A 13,705-nucleotide genomic window follows, 5' to 3' on the forward strand; every position below is an offset into this window, starting at 1 on the left:
CTTAAACTGGTATACTCGAGTATTAACCTTCTTAAATTTTGACGTACAGGCCCGGTAGGGGGTTGAACGGTGGTTGGAAAATGACGTGAAGTGGTGAAATAATTGTTAGTATTCTAGGAAAATATTGACGGAGTGTCAACGGAATTTTAATCAAGCTGCCTGAATATGCTCTTAAGACCTTCGTATCCTTTTACCTGAATAGCTGAATTTCTCATTTGATGTGTACTTGCACTAGGCTATGGTGAATTATGGATTCATGGCTTAAATGTAATATTATTGTTTGCATGATCTTTTTGGAACCTCACGGGGCGAAAGCTCACCCTTTAGATTTGTTTTCCTTACAGGAGGTGAGCACCTGGGTGAGTGATTGGAAAAGGGCCGAGTTTTGTCGGAAACTTTTGTCCTAACTTAGTTGCACCAACTTTTAGCTTGTTTTGTAAGTTGGGAAAAACTTGACTGATGTAAATGAATCTAATAGTGTATTTTAAAGTTTGAATCATCTATAAACTCGCGTTTTGGCCAAGGGTTATTTTATATTGTCATTGGAGATATGACTCTTGTTTTTAAAAGTTGTTAATAGGTGGGTGCTTGAGTCCCGACGAGAGTTGGGCAGGCGGCCCGCTAACCCCTTTGATTCACCTTAGGGGAAGGTGGGGTCGTCGCACCCCTGACTGGTAGATGTCCTATTTCAGTTTTTGACAAAAAAATTTCCCCACTGTATTTCGACTTTTTGACTAGGAAACTCAATGAACTTTATTTTGATTCTTCACATGAATTTTAGAGATATGTCTTAGCTTCAAAACTGCTTAAGCATTAACTCAATCCAATACTTGTAACTCAAGATATAGCTAAAATACCATAATGTATCAATGTTGCTAACTCCTTTTGACTTGAATCTCTTTATCTGTTACCAAAACCTACAAAACAACACAAATTTGCATATTAACCCACACTTTTGCATGTTCTGATTAAGAAACACTACTTGTATGAAAAATAACTTATAAAGGAATTTAATTCTTTCATTTTAACATAAAAAACACCAAAAATTTAACAAAAAACCTAACTAAAAATAGGTAAAATAAAGGCTAATCAAACTCCCTCACACTTGAACTATTGCTTGTCCTCAAGTAATTAAGAATTACAAATCATTACAATAGTTCAAATATATCTCTTTGTACTCATATATCTTTCAAATTTATTTCTTTTTTTTGGGTATTACTATTTTTTTGGAATATTCTTATTTTATTCATAAACCATGAAGTTACAAGATGGGGACTAGGCCTTAGCTCAAGTTTCTACTGCAAAAGTCCTTTAATTGTTCTAACATAGCAAACCTAACTTATCCAGTCTGGCTTCCCCCCAGCTAACTGTGAAAGCAAGCATGGTTGATCATAAACCCTGATATGGTCTTAGGGATGAGAGACACCCACATTCAATAATATGTCGATAACTTTGTTAGACTCTTTGAAACAATGGGAGAACTGAACAGGATCTGCAACCAAGCGCCATATTTGTCTTATCCCTCTGCGAATGTGCCACAGACACTGATATCGCCGTTGGAGTATACCAACTAACACCAACAAATCAAATTGCACTCGAACATGCTCACATCCCTTCTAAAAATAGAGACGAAGGCCAGTTAATGGAGCCAAAGCTTCTACGCGCAAGCTTGTACTGTTCCTCACGAAAGTCGAATATGGTACTAAAAAATGTCTATTTGAGTCACGTAATATTCCCCCCTCCACCACTTACTCTTGGATTCCCCTTAGAATACCCATAGTATTAAGTGTCAACACTTCCATACCAAATGCCTGCCACCAAACTAATCTAAAATGAAATAGTGATGGCAACTAAGAAAACCTTTCAAAGAATTGATCAAAAACCTGCGCTACAACCGACTGTTGAAACTTAATCTCAGCCAACATTTTAACCTCCTGAAAAATACCTTGGCAGATAACTCCACTATTTATTTTGATTCCTTCAAATACTACTTTATTCCTCGCTTCCAAATGTGCCAACATATGAAGTTCGGAAGAATGGAAATAACAAATCGTCTTTTATCAGATTTATGCGAAGACAACCACCAAGCAACTAATCGAGCTCGTAAAGTAGACATAGACAAAGGTATTCCACATATACCTCCAAAGTAGTTCCAAATCTCCACCGCTAGTTGACCCATTGAAAAAATATGCTCAGTAGATTCTCCATCAGCCAGTAAGCAACAAAAACATTTTGAAGGCAATTGGACACCAATCTTACCTAGGATATCATCCAATGGTAGCCTCCCTTCAATAGGCGCAACATAAAAAAGGACATTTTTAAAGGGATCCGAGGATGCCAAATTTGGGAAAAAACCCAGGAAGAAATCCAAGCTTGCCTTACCTCTTGAAAAGCAAAGGATAATGAGAATTCTCTAGATGCCATCGGCATCCAGACAACCTCATCTGGTCGCTCACCCTCAGGGATCGGTTGTTGTAAAATAGTAGCTATGATCTCCATTGGAAAGACTTGAGTTAGCAATGTTGAATTCCACTTTCCATCTACAATGAAATCCCTAAATGAGAGAGCCAAGTTAACAGGGACTTTAAGGAATATAGCTCCAATTCCCAGCCAATTGTCATACCAAAAACAACAAGACTCCTTGTTTACCAACCACCACATAGATAACTCCACTTGCCGACTAACATTAAGTAAGCATTTCTAGGTTACTGATGCACCCGCATTGAGCTCCACCTGACAGGGATGTTGGCACCTACAATATTTTGCTCACAGAAAAGATACCCAAAGGGATGACCCCATCCAAGATATTGAATTTAATACCATCCAGTGTTACGGGGAAGAAGAATCAGTGTTTAGAGGCTACTCCGTCTATAGAGGAGGTTAAACAAGTCATCTTCGAAATGGACGGCAAGAATGCTGCTGGCCTGGATGGTTTCACGGGTAAGTTTTTTACTTTTGCATGGGAGGTAGTTGCTCAAGATGTCTATAATGCGGTATTGAGTTTTTTCTATGGGGCTGGCCTACCTCGTTTTATTACTTCTACCTTTATTATTCTAATCCCAAAAGTACCGAATCCTGAGGATTTTTCAAAATTTATACCTATTAGCCTGTGCAATTTTTTTAATAAAGTTTTGTCCAAAATCTTGACTGATAGGGTGGCTATTGTTTTGCCAAAAATTGTCTTGTCCCAACAGACTAGTTTGTTAAGGGGCGAAATATAATAGAAAATTATTTACTAACCCAAGAGATGTTGTCGGGTATTGGAAAAGCGTCTAGAGGAGGTAACGTAGCGTTAAAGATAGACATGTCTAAGGCGTATGATTGTGTGTCGTGGTTTTTTTGTCAATGTCTTGAGGAGGTTTGGCTTTGGGGAAAGATTCATAGACATGGTCTGGAGATTGGTTTCCAATGTGTGGTTTTCGGTTATCATTAATGAGACATCGTATGGTTTTTTTTATGTCAAATAGGGGTTTATGGAGGGGAGATCTGTTGTCGCTGGCTTTATTTGTGATTGGGGCTGAGGTTTTGTCAAGAAGTCTGAACAATCTAGCATTACAAGCTAGTTTCCAAGGGTTTAAAATTCCACGTTGCGGCCCTCATGTAACTCATTTGGTATTCGCTAATGATATGTTGGTATTCACTGATGATGTGTTGATATTCATTAACGGGTCTACTAGATCTTCAAAGAATATTATGCAGGTGTTGGACTTATATCAAGAATCTTCTGGACAGCTGGTGAATGGTCAAAAAAGTGGGTGTTTGGTACATCCGTCTTTGCCATTGGCTTGACAAAGGGTGATTGAGCGTATCACTATATTTTCAAGATAGCAAGCACCGATTCGTTATTTGGGGTTTCCGTTGTATTTTGGAAAATGCAAATCTTCATATTATGGAGAGGTTAGTCCGGCTATTCTTAGAAGAATTCTTTTGTCGAAATCCAAGTTTTTTTCCCAAGGGGAAAGATCATTCTAATAAAGCATGCTCTTTCTTCTATTCCATTGCACTTATTATCTGCTGCGGCGTGCCTTCCTCTGTGTTCAAAGTAATAGAGAAGGTCTATTCTGACTTTTTCTGGGGTTCAACCGAGGAGGGGCCAAGTATCGTTGGATTCGCTGGACTCAGTTATGTTATCCGAGGGAGGAGGGAGGAGTGGGTTTTGTGACAGCCCCACCTTCCCTTAAGGCGAACCAAAGGGGTTAGCGGACTGCCTGCCCAACTCTCGCCAGGACTAACGGTGCAGTTTAGAGCGGTCTATCGCGTCCCGGAACATACAAACGCGCGCACACAAGTCAAAATGGCAAAATAACCCAAAATAAAAAAATGAAATCCGGAGTCGGTCATGAATAGTAACCGACCCGTCAGAACCCAACCAAATATCAAGTGCCAAGTCAAAAGAGAAAACGCCCCAAAAGTACATTTAGGGTTTCAATCAATGAGCTATACAAAAGATATGTCCAACTAGCTCAAATCGGCAACCAACTATCAATTGTAGTCCAAAAGTATTTATTTTCGTGTAAAGAAAACAAAAGGAATAGGGTGAGCTAATTGCCCAGTGAGATAATACTACTCAAGCAACCAAGTTCATAGATGCATCAAGCTTTTCAGTCCAATTCATCAAAAGTAAATAAAGACACATATCAATAAGGATGATAAAAGGATACGGGCGGCTCTCAAGAGCCCTTTTCCTCGTTTGCATTCTTGATCAGATCTCATTGACTCTCCGTCAATGTTTAAAAGTAACCAACCGTAGACTTCACTTCACTCCCATTCCTTCCACCTAACATCCCCCTACCGGGCCCGAACTCCAAACACTTGCACTGTGGTATTACTCGAGTATACCGGAATCGAGAGTCTCTCATACTACAAGATTCCATATAACATTTCCCCATGGATCATTAATTGGCACGACCAAGCCCTCGCCGGCTCGATTCAATCAACTACCAATGAGGTTGAGCTCAATGATAACAATTGTAGTCGTTGGATACTCGTCCAATCGACACCAAGTCAAGTACTTTCATTTCAGGTAACATTCCAATAACATGATAAACAATAAGTGAGAGTGATAAAGTACGCTCTCACTTCAATCAATTAACATTCAACTCATCAAGTTCAAGTATCAAAGCTATATAGTAACACACAAGTGAGTAATACACTCACCAAGCTTGCAAATGGTGTTTCATGCACTTCCGTCAAAAGAACGTCGTGAACCACCGTCACGCCCTAAAACATGCAAACAGGTACAATGAGACTCGATAACGAGTCATAAACCAATGCCAAATATGACCCCAATAGGGTTCCATAAGCATATACAAGCATTAGGGGAAACCAGAAAATCCGGAATTGGAATTAGCTTTAGCCCTGAAAAAAAAATAGTTTTTGACCTCATTTTACGGTAATGGCACCAAAGGCACTACGATTATCGGATGAAGGTTCAAGACCCACCGTTTCGAAGCTAAGAGATAGGGCTACAACATTGAAGAAGGTCACTCAACCCAGTTTCGAGTGTAACCAGGTCAAAAATGCAAGAAACTACACCAGAACCGCAAAAACAGATTCACAGAACGCATTCTAGTGCAAACATCATAAATCAGGCTACCTAAGTCCAAATACAGAAATTCCAAATCCATCCGAAATATAAGGAACAGGGATACATTTCATCAGAAGGCCTCAACAACCAATTCGGAAGCATTCCTAACCAAAATAACCAATTACAGAAGCAATTCCCAAATTCGGGTAAAACCAGGACAGCAAGGGTAATTTCGACTTTTCTCAAGCTATACTACTCCGATTGACCTGAAATTTTGTAGGCACCTCTAAAATATCATTCCCTACAACTTTCATGTTTTAATCCAAGGCCAATTCGGCCTCTAACTATGAGCTACAAAACCGGGCAGAATGTAATTTCATAAACCCTAACTTTCCACAATTTCTTCCAAAACAGTAATTGCTTGCAATTAACCACTTTTTCCACCTCCTAGGTCCCTTACATACCATTTCTAATCATCATACATAGCCACACAATCATATTCATATTAAAACAGAAAAATCCCCAATAATTACAAAACTTCATCAATTCAACCAAAAATCACAATATAATCCATAAAGTTACATCTTATACCACCACTAAGCATAAATTAAGCATCATTAGAGGGAGGAGAGTGGTTCTTCATAACTCACCTTAGAAACAAGAGAGAGAGAGAGAGCAACAAGTCCTCTTAGCTTTCCAAACAACTCCACCAAACCCCACACAAACCCTCACTTAAGGTTTTCTATGGAACAAAAGTAAGATTAAGTGGTTGTTTTGATGATTTGGAGCAAGATGGAATCAAGAACTTGGAGTGTTTCCTTCTTTCTTCTTGAGAGAGAGGGCCGGCCAAGATGAAGAGAAGAATAGTGAATTTTTGGTGATTTTTGTGATTTATTTGGTCAATTGGACAAAAGGTGAATAGTGGTCTTACTTAAGACCAAATCCCATGGTGACACTTGTCACCTTCATTAATGCTTGCCTAACTTTTGTCTCTCTTATACCAATCCACTTAGTATCCTCTACTTATCTCTTAACACCCGGTAAATTAAATCTAGTATCCAAAACTTAACCTAGTTGGCCGAATTTTTCGGAACTTTTCGCACTAGTGGGTCCCACGTCCGGTATATGCTCTTAATTTCTCAAAACCTATTCGATACTAGAAAAATCATCTAAAAACTATATATGCTCCTTAAAAAGATCTAGAAATTTTTCCTACTCACGAAAATGCAGAAAACAAGCCATGAAAATAATAAAACCTAGAAAATGGGAAAAATTACGGGTTCTCACACTCTCTCCCCCTTAAAAGAATTGTAGACACCAAATTTTTGGTGTAATTTCTTTTACTTTTTATTCTCATTTGTCGTGGTTGCTTTTTAGTTTTTTTTTAGTTAGTTTCTAGTTTTTGTTTTATTTTTAAGTTTTAGCGTGGAAAAATCATGAAAAAGAAAAAATGGGAAAAATCATGAAAAAAGAGAAAAAAGGAAAATTGTTCACAAAAATACGTTCAAATTCAATCTTTTGGCATTTTTGTTTATTTTTGTTAATTTATTTTTGAAAAAAAAAAGAAAAAAAGGAAAAAATGGAAAATGAAAGAAAAAGAATGAAAATGGCAAAAATAGGTGGAAGTGTGCATGTTGAACAAGTGTACAAAACAATCATGGGACAAGTGGTTAAGGAATTTGAGGGACAAGTGTCCCTTTTGTTTAATTGACAACACAACATTTAGGAGGACACTTGTTTAGCTTAGAAGGGAGGTTTGAAAATTGGAAGGAAAAAAAAGAAAAGAGGCCACGGATGAGAGAAAAACAGAAAAAGGGGGGAGGTTTTCAACGAGAGCAAGAAAAACAGGGGAGAGGATTCGGCAAAAGAGGGGAGAAAAAAAAAAAAAAACAGAGCAGAGGAAATGGGGAAAAAACAGAGAAACAAGGGATAGAAAAAAGAAACAACAGAAAAAGGGAAAAAATCTGGAAAAACAGGGAGCTTCGGTGAGAGGAAAAACCAAGAAATAGAGAGAGCTGAGGTTGGCGGCTGGGCTAAAAAAAAAAAAAAAAAAAAAAAAAAAGAAAACAGAAGAAACGAGAGCAAGAGGGAGAATGCAAGCTGCGTTTTTCCTTGGAAAAGGCTGATCATCCAGCTTTCTTGAGCGAAGATTTTATCCATCGAGGCATCATTCACCAAGCTGTTAGCTTCTGCATACTCTGTGACATCAGGAGAGAGATTTCCGTTCAGAGATCTTGGAGAAATAACATCAGGAGATCCCTCGAATTTGGACCTGAAGTCGTTGATCCCATCTCCCTGTTCCATGTCAAAAGCTGCAACGAATCAGCTCCAAACGACTCCTTCGCGCGTTTCCTGTTTGGATTTCGATTCAACAAAAAGCCTTCATCAGGTACCATCCCAAAATAATGTCCCAACTCATCTCGCTTTTATTTTGCTTTTTTTTGTTGTTTTGTTCCTGGGTCTTGTTTCTTTTAGTGTTCCTGCGGCTTTTTCTTTTCTTCCAATGCCTGCAATCTGTCCATTTGTTTTGCAATCTGTCTTGTCGGAATTCCTTGCATAATATTGGATTGGCTTTGTCGGCGATTTGGGTATATGTGTATCGTGCACTTGGGCTTGAAATCTTGAGGTGATGTCGCTAAGTTGCCGTAGAAATTACAGCAGGAAAAAACTAACAAAGAAGAAGAAGATGCATCGTGAGCTGGTATGAAAATGTTTAACAAATCACGTTTTGACCCCCAAATCTTTGAGTAATTTCACTAAGGCCCGAAAACTTCTGTAAAATAATCATTTTTACCCCCTTTCAAGCTTAATTATTATTATTATTATTTTTTGTTGTTTTAAGTATGCTTTTAAAATAATTAATCCCGGATTTTGGAATGAAATTAGACCTATTAGCTTTGTTGGGTTTTTGGTAAAACAAAAGAGGAATTGGGTTTGGCTATTTGTTTGGGCTACTTGGAACTGGGTTTGGTTTTCTTTCATTTGGGTTCGTCCTGGGCTGGAGGATTAAAGCCCACCAGTTTGTTGGTTTATTTTTGGGGTCAGAATAGTGGACTAGCCCATTCCATTTGCCTTGGATTTTCTATTGGATTTGATAAGTCTTGGCCCACAAAATAAATACAAAGGCCCAATCGTTTGGTCCATTAAGAAACCAGAAAACGATTTTGCAAATCAGTCCCTGAATTTTTCCTTGACTGTACTGTGGCCCTGGATATTTTCAACTTCTCTCAATTCGGTCCTTAATTTAATTGCAAATAGGTCCCTGAACTTTATTTTTCTTTAATTTTGACCCCAAAACTTTGTTTATTTTTGCAATCAAGTCCTTTCTTCTTTTGACTTCTTGAATGTTGTTTGCTTACATGATTCAATTGATTCAATTTCAAGTTTGCCATTTTATTTTTTATGATTATTTGATAAATAAATTGGTACCTTGACTCATTTATTATTTTTGGAGGGTAAATAAGTGGTTTCACTCAATTTAAGGCATCAACTCAAGGGAGGTATAACTTCTTTTATCTTTTTTGTCTCTCCTATGTGATCCAACGTGCTACGTGAAAATTGCATGTCTACTTGCTTCCCCTGTTTTTTCTTTAATTCCTTTCATTTATGTCATGTACTTTTGCTTTTTATTTAAGTTATTCTTTATGGGGTATGTGTACACCTCTTGGCTTGTAATAGATAGGGCTCGGAGAGCATTTGGTCCATTTCCCCTTCCCCTTGGTTGTTTGCCTTCGTTGCTACATGTTTAATTGCTTTATTAGGACTTTGCATCTAGTCGAGCATGCTAAGTGTTATGTGCTATGTGTTTTGCATGTCTACTCGCTTTTATAGTCATGAATGAATTTGATGGATGAATGGACGTCACCACACTAGTCCAATGCTAGTTGTGGCCCCTTTTTCCCGTTACCGCACTAGTCCAACGCTAGTTGTGGTTCCTTGTTCCGTTTCCACTAGTCCAATGCTAGTAGGAATTCATAGAAAGGGCTAGCCCAACGCTAGACCCAATAGGCCGTCCCTTTCGATAGTGCATATTTGCATGTTCACTACATGTCATGCATTTTTCTTAGTTTTATCATTTTGCATGCCCCTCGAACCCCTTTTCCCTCCATTTTAGGATTTTTGCATTCCATGCTAGTTATAGGGTTCATTTGCTTGAGAGTCCCCTTAAATATGGGATATAGACGAGTGTGGCTTTTTCTACGCCTTAGCACGCTTGTATTCCCTCTATAAAAGGGCAAATTGAGTCACGATTTAGGTCTCCCCGTACCCAATATGCATGAATTCCCTAGGCTCATGCATTTTTAAATCCACTCTACCATTTTATACCCTCATCACACTTTCATTTTTCCTCCCATTTTGCACACGTACACCTTTGTGTTTCTTCACTTGCACACGAACACTTTTATCATCACTTGCACACATGCACTTCATATTATCATTTCACATACCGTACATTGCCCACTCACGTGCACATTTTCATTTACATATTTATTTTCTTTCATTACTTTTTCAAACTCATGTCCTCACATTGCATACATGCATTCCATTCATTTGCATCCCACTCGCATTATTCGTGACTTTTTCAAAGGATTGTTATTGGGCTTCACAATTAATGTGATTGGCACCACTCAACCTTTGAAGGGAAATTTCCCCCAATACCCCTAGGTCTAGGGTTTGCATTCATGTAGTGCATCCAAATGTAATAAATTCTTTGGTTAAAACAAGAAAATCTTTGATTAAATCACGCAACTAGCCTTGGCTAGGTCGAAGGGGTGCCTTGGATTAGGGATGTAATCGAGCCGAGTCGAGCTCGAGTATCACTATACTCGAGCTCGACTCGACTCATACACACAGAGGCTCGAGCTCGACTCGAGCTCGATCGAGCCAAGAAAATCGATACTCGAAGATCGACTCGAAGAATTTCCTCAGGCTCGAGACTCGACTCGATAAGGCTCGATCTTTAATCGAGCCTTATCAAGTCGAGTCTTATCAAGCTTTTTGACTCGATTTGACGAAAAAAACAGATCAAAGGTGATGTTTTGGGAAGATTCAAAGGCAAGCAAGTAGCTATCAGCTGGAGTAAATGAGGCATAAAATCCATGATTCATCAATACAAATACAACTAAAAGTATCCACATTCTACCTCCCACAGTTAGCATCTTTAACACCCCTAATTGCCATACCTACAATTTACCCATAAAGTGAATATAAACATTCATTAGTACCAGCATATCACCTCAAAAAAACTGCCCAACATATTATACATTTAGCTTACCAACTCCTTCGACATTGCCTTCTAATCTTGAGCAACTCGTTGAATGTCTAGTGCCACTTTGCATTTTCTTGACAAAGATTCTGCCCGACTGGATTCAGAAGGCATGAAGGTAGTAAGACATCCAAAACAGCAAAGTGTGGTCTAAGAAGGAGCAGAAAAAGAAAAAGAATTTTTACAAGCCTAATCAAATATAATTACCCAAAAAACTTAAACCATAATACTAAACCCAATAACATAAACAAATTAACAAAAAATATTAAGCCACAATTATGATCTAAAGTCAAGAATTAATTTATCCCAAAAAGTCATATAAAATAGGCAAACATAGGATTAAGCTCAAGAAAGGCAAAATGGATTTGATTTTTCCAAATTTTGAGGCTACGGTGAACAAGGGGGACTTGAGGGATTAAAATGCAACAAAGCAGGGACCTAATTAAGGGACTTATGATGGTGTTGGAGGCAAATATGAAGCTCAGGAAAAGACAGGACCAAATCACTAAACAAAAAGAAAACGGAGGGACTGAAATTGCAATTTTGGACAAGTGATCATCTTCTCCAACGAGCAAATATCAATTACCATTCAGCAAGACAGCAACCAGAAATCTGGCTTCAATTTCTAACCATTCCAACAAACAATGAGACTCACAACACTCCCTCTCATAACATCAATTCGAATTCACTCGACCGGAAGCATAAGGAGCAGAAAAATGTAAGACATCAACACACCAAAAATTCTTAGATGCGAGGAAGTGAACTGGCCGACTTGGCCAGTATTTTTCATGTGCAAAAATGCAGACCAATCACCCTTCAACTAAAACTTTCAATCAAGCATTTTGTCGAACAGTAAATGGGCATTAAAATTTTGCCGGATTCTCACTCAAATTAAAGCAATAACTAGCCCAAAAATGATCAGAAACCAAGACATTCAGCTCAATCAACGTATGCGGCATGTATATTCAAAAGCATGAGGCCAATCTTTCTAACGGGTAAAAGGTGGAATTTTTCCCCAAGGCCTTAACTTTTAAAGGCTGCACAACTGGAGAGAGCTTCTTGTGTATAAAATACAAAGCTTTTGTTATATCACACCTAATCTAAACTACTACAACAGTTAGAGTTTGCAATTGGAAGCTCAGATTTCGTCCCCTTATCAATTCAGGATAACAAGTTTCCTAGTCGATCTTGGCCCATTTTAATGCCAGAGACACAAAGCCAAAAACAGAGGAGCACTTACCTAAGTGAGCCAGAGATGAGCAGTGATGAACCAGCGATGAACTAGTGAGATCTTGGTGCTTCGTCTTCGACACTCGGCAGCGATGAACCAGCATGGCAGGACACAGCCGACAGGAGACGTACAGCGCGGCGGACTGGCGGAGGCCGGAGAGGCAGAGAGCAGCTTCGATTTGGGACTTGGGACTTGGGACTTGTTAAGGCGATGGCGATGGCGATGGCGATGGAGTCTCACAGATGCGGCGAGCAACGGCGTCGGCGACGAACGGAGTGAGGGTGTAGATTGGTAAAGTGAATTTTTTTGCTAGGCTTCGAACAGAGAAGAAAGTCGCACAGTCGGCACAGAGAACTGAGAGAAGGAAGAAAGTCTTTTCTTCCTTTTTTTTTAGACATTTTTTCTTTTTAGTGTTTTTTACAATTATGTTATTACTTTTTTGCCATTATAGGATTTTATTATAAAGAAGGTAATATTGTAAATTTCATATAACTTATACCCATAATAGTCATTTTATAATTATAATAAATATATATTATTTAAATTATAAATATTTTATTTAATTAACTCTGGCTTGTCGAGCTACTCGACGAGCCACGAGCTCGGAAAATGGGACTCGATACTCGACTCGATTTGGAGTTGAGTTACTCGAAACTCGACTCGAACTCGGTCAACCCGAGTTCGAGTCGAGTTGTTGACCGAGCTACTCGCGAGCTACTCGCGAGTAGCTCGGCTCACCAACAACCCTACCTTGGATTTTTTATCCTTGCCTTCCCCTTCGTCAAATGTGGCTCCGAACTTTTTCGCTGGTTTTACCGTGGACTAAGGAGTCGTTTAAAAGGGGTTTCTTACTAACTTTTCCCTATGTTTTTCTTTAAAAATTCATTTTTAGGTGACTTGTTACACCTTAACTCATTGCCAAGTGGCGACTCCAATTTTTTAAAACCCTTTTTAAACTATAAATTTTGGGTCAAATCGTCGCATTCTCAAACCCCCATTTAGACCCATTTTTCTTTTAAATCACAATTCATTTTCCAATCACAAATACATTTTTTAAAACCATTTATTTATTTATCAAAAAATGGGGCGCGACAGATGGCGACTCCACTGGGGACGTTTGAGAGTCCGAGCAAATTTGATTTAATCAACCTTTTTCTTCTTTTAACTTTCTTATATATTACATTTGGATGCTTAGGGTTGCATTTTTCCTTTTGTTAGGATTTTTGCATTTTGCGCGTATCAAACTACTCCATCGCTCACGAATGTATGATTGATTAATTGGATGAATGTTTGTTTATCTCGCGCTTGCATTGCATTTGGGTGGGGGACATCACCCTAGAGCCTTGCGTTGGTTCTTGATCCCTCCCCTCCAAGCGAGCACAAGCATACGTGCATATGCTTTTATTTATACCCCTCATTTATTTTTCTTTTAGTGGCTTGTCACGCCACTCCACCCTACTAGGATTAGGTGACCCATTTGGACGTGTGATCACGACACGATGTGTGTGTAGCACGATCTGATGGGTCACTCAATCTTCCGCTTAAAGCTATTGGTTGATAGCCTTTAGCTTTTGGTCGAAGATTGAGGTGCTGATAGATTCACTCAAACACGTAGCCGTGACACGATGTGTGCGTAGCGGTGTTTGGGGAATCGCTCGAGCCACCGACAAAGAACCTTGGG

At 38.8% G+C, this 13,705-nt stretch overlaps 1 long non-coding RNA gene across 1 annotated transcript; it reads right to left on the reverse strand.

The window, feature by feature from the left end:
• Nucleotides 1-10,698: 10,698 nt before the first annotated feature.
• On the reverse strand, nucleotides 10,699-12,390 carry LOC113779257. Its single transcript, XR_003469462.1, has 3 exons — nucleotides 12,034-12,390; nucleotides 10,803-10,890; nucleotides 10,699-10,710 (listed from the first exon to the last, which is right to left on the reverse strand). It is a non-coding gene; the product is annotated as an uncharacterized LOC113779257 (long non-coding RNA).
• Between the last annotated feature and the right edge of the window lie 1,315 nt (nucleotides 12,391-13,705).

This window comes from Coffea eugenioides, chromosome 8 (assembly GCF_003713205.1).
Source record: "Coffea eugenioides isolate CCC68of chromosome 8, Ceug_1.0, whole genome shotgun sequence".
Taxonomy (NCBI): domain Eukaryota; kingdom Viridiplantae; phylum Streptophyta; class Magnoliopsida; order Gentianales; family Rubiaceae; genus Coffea; species Coffea eugenioides.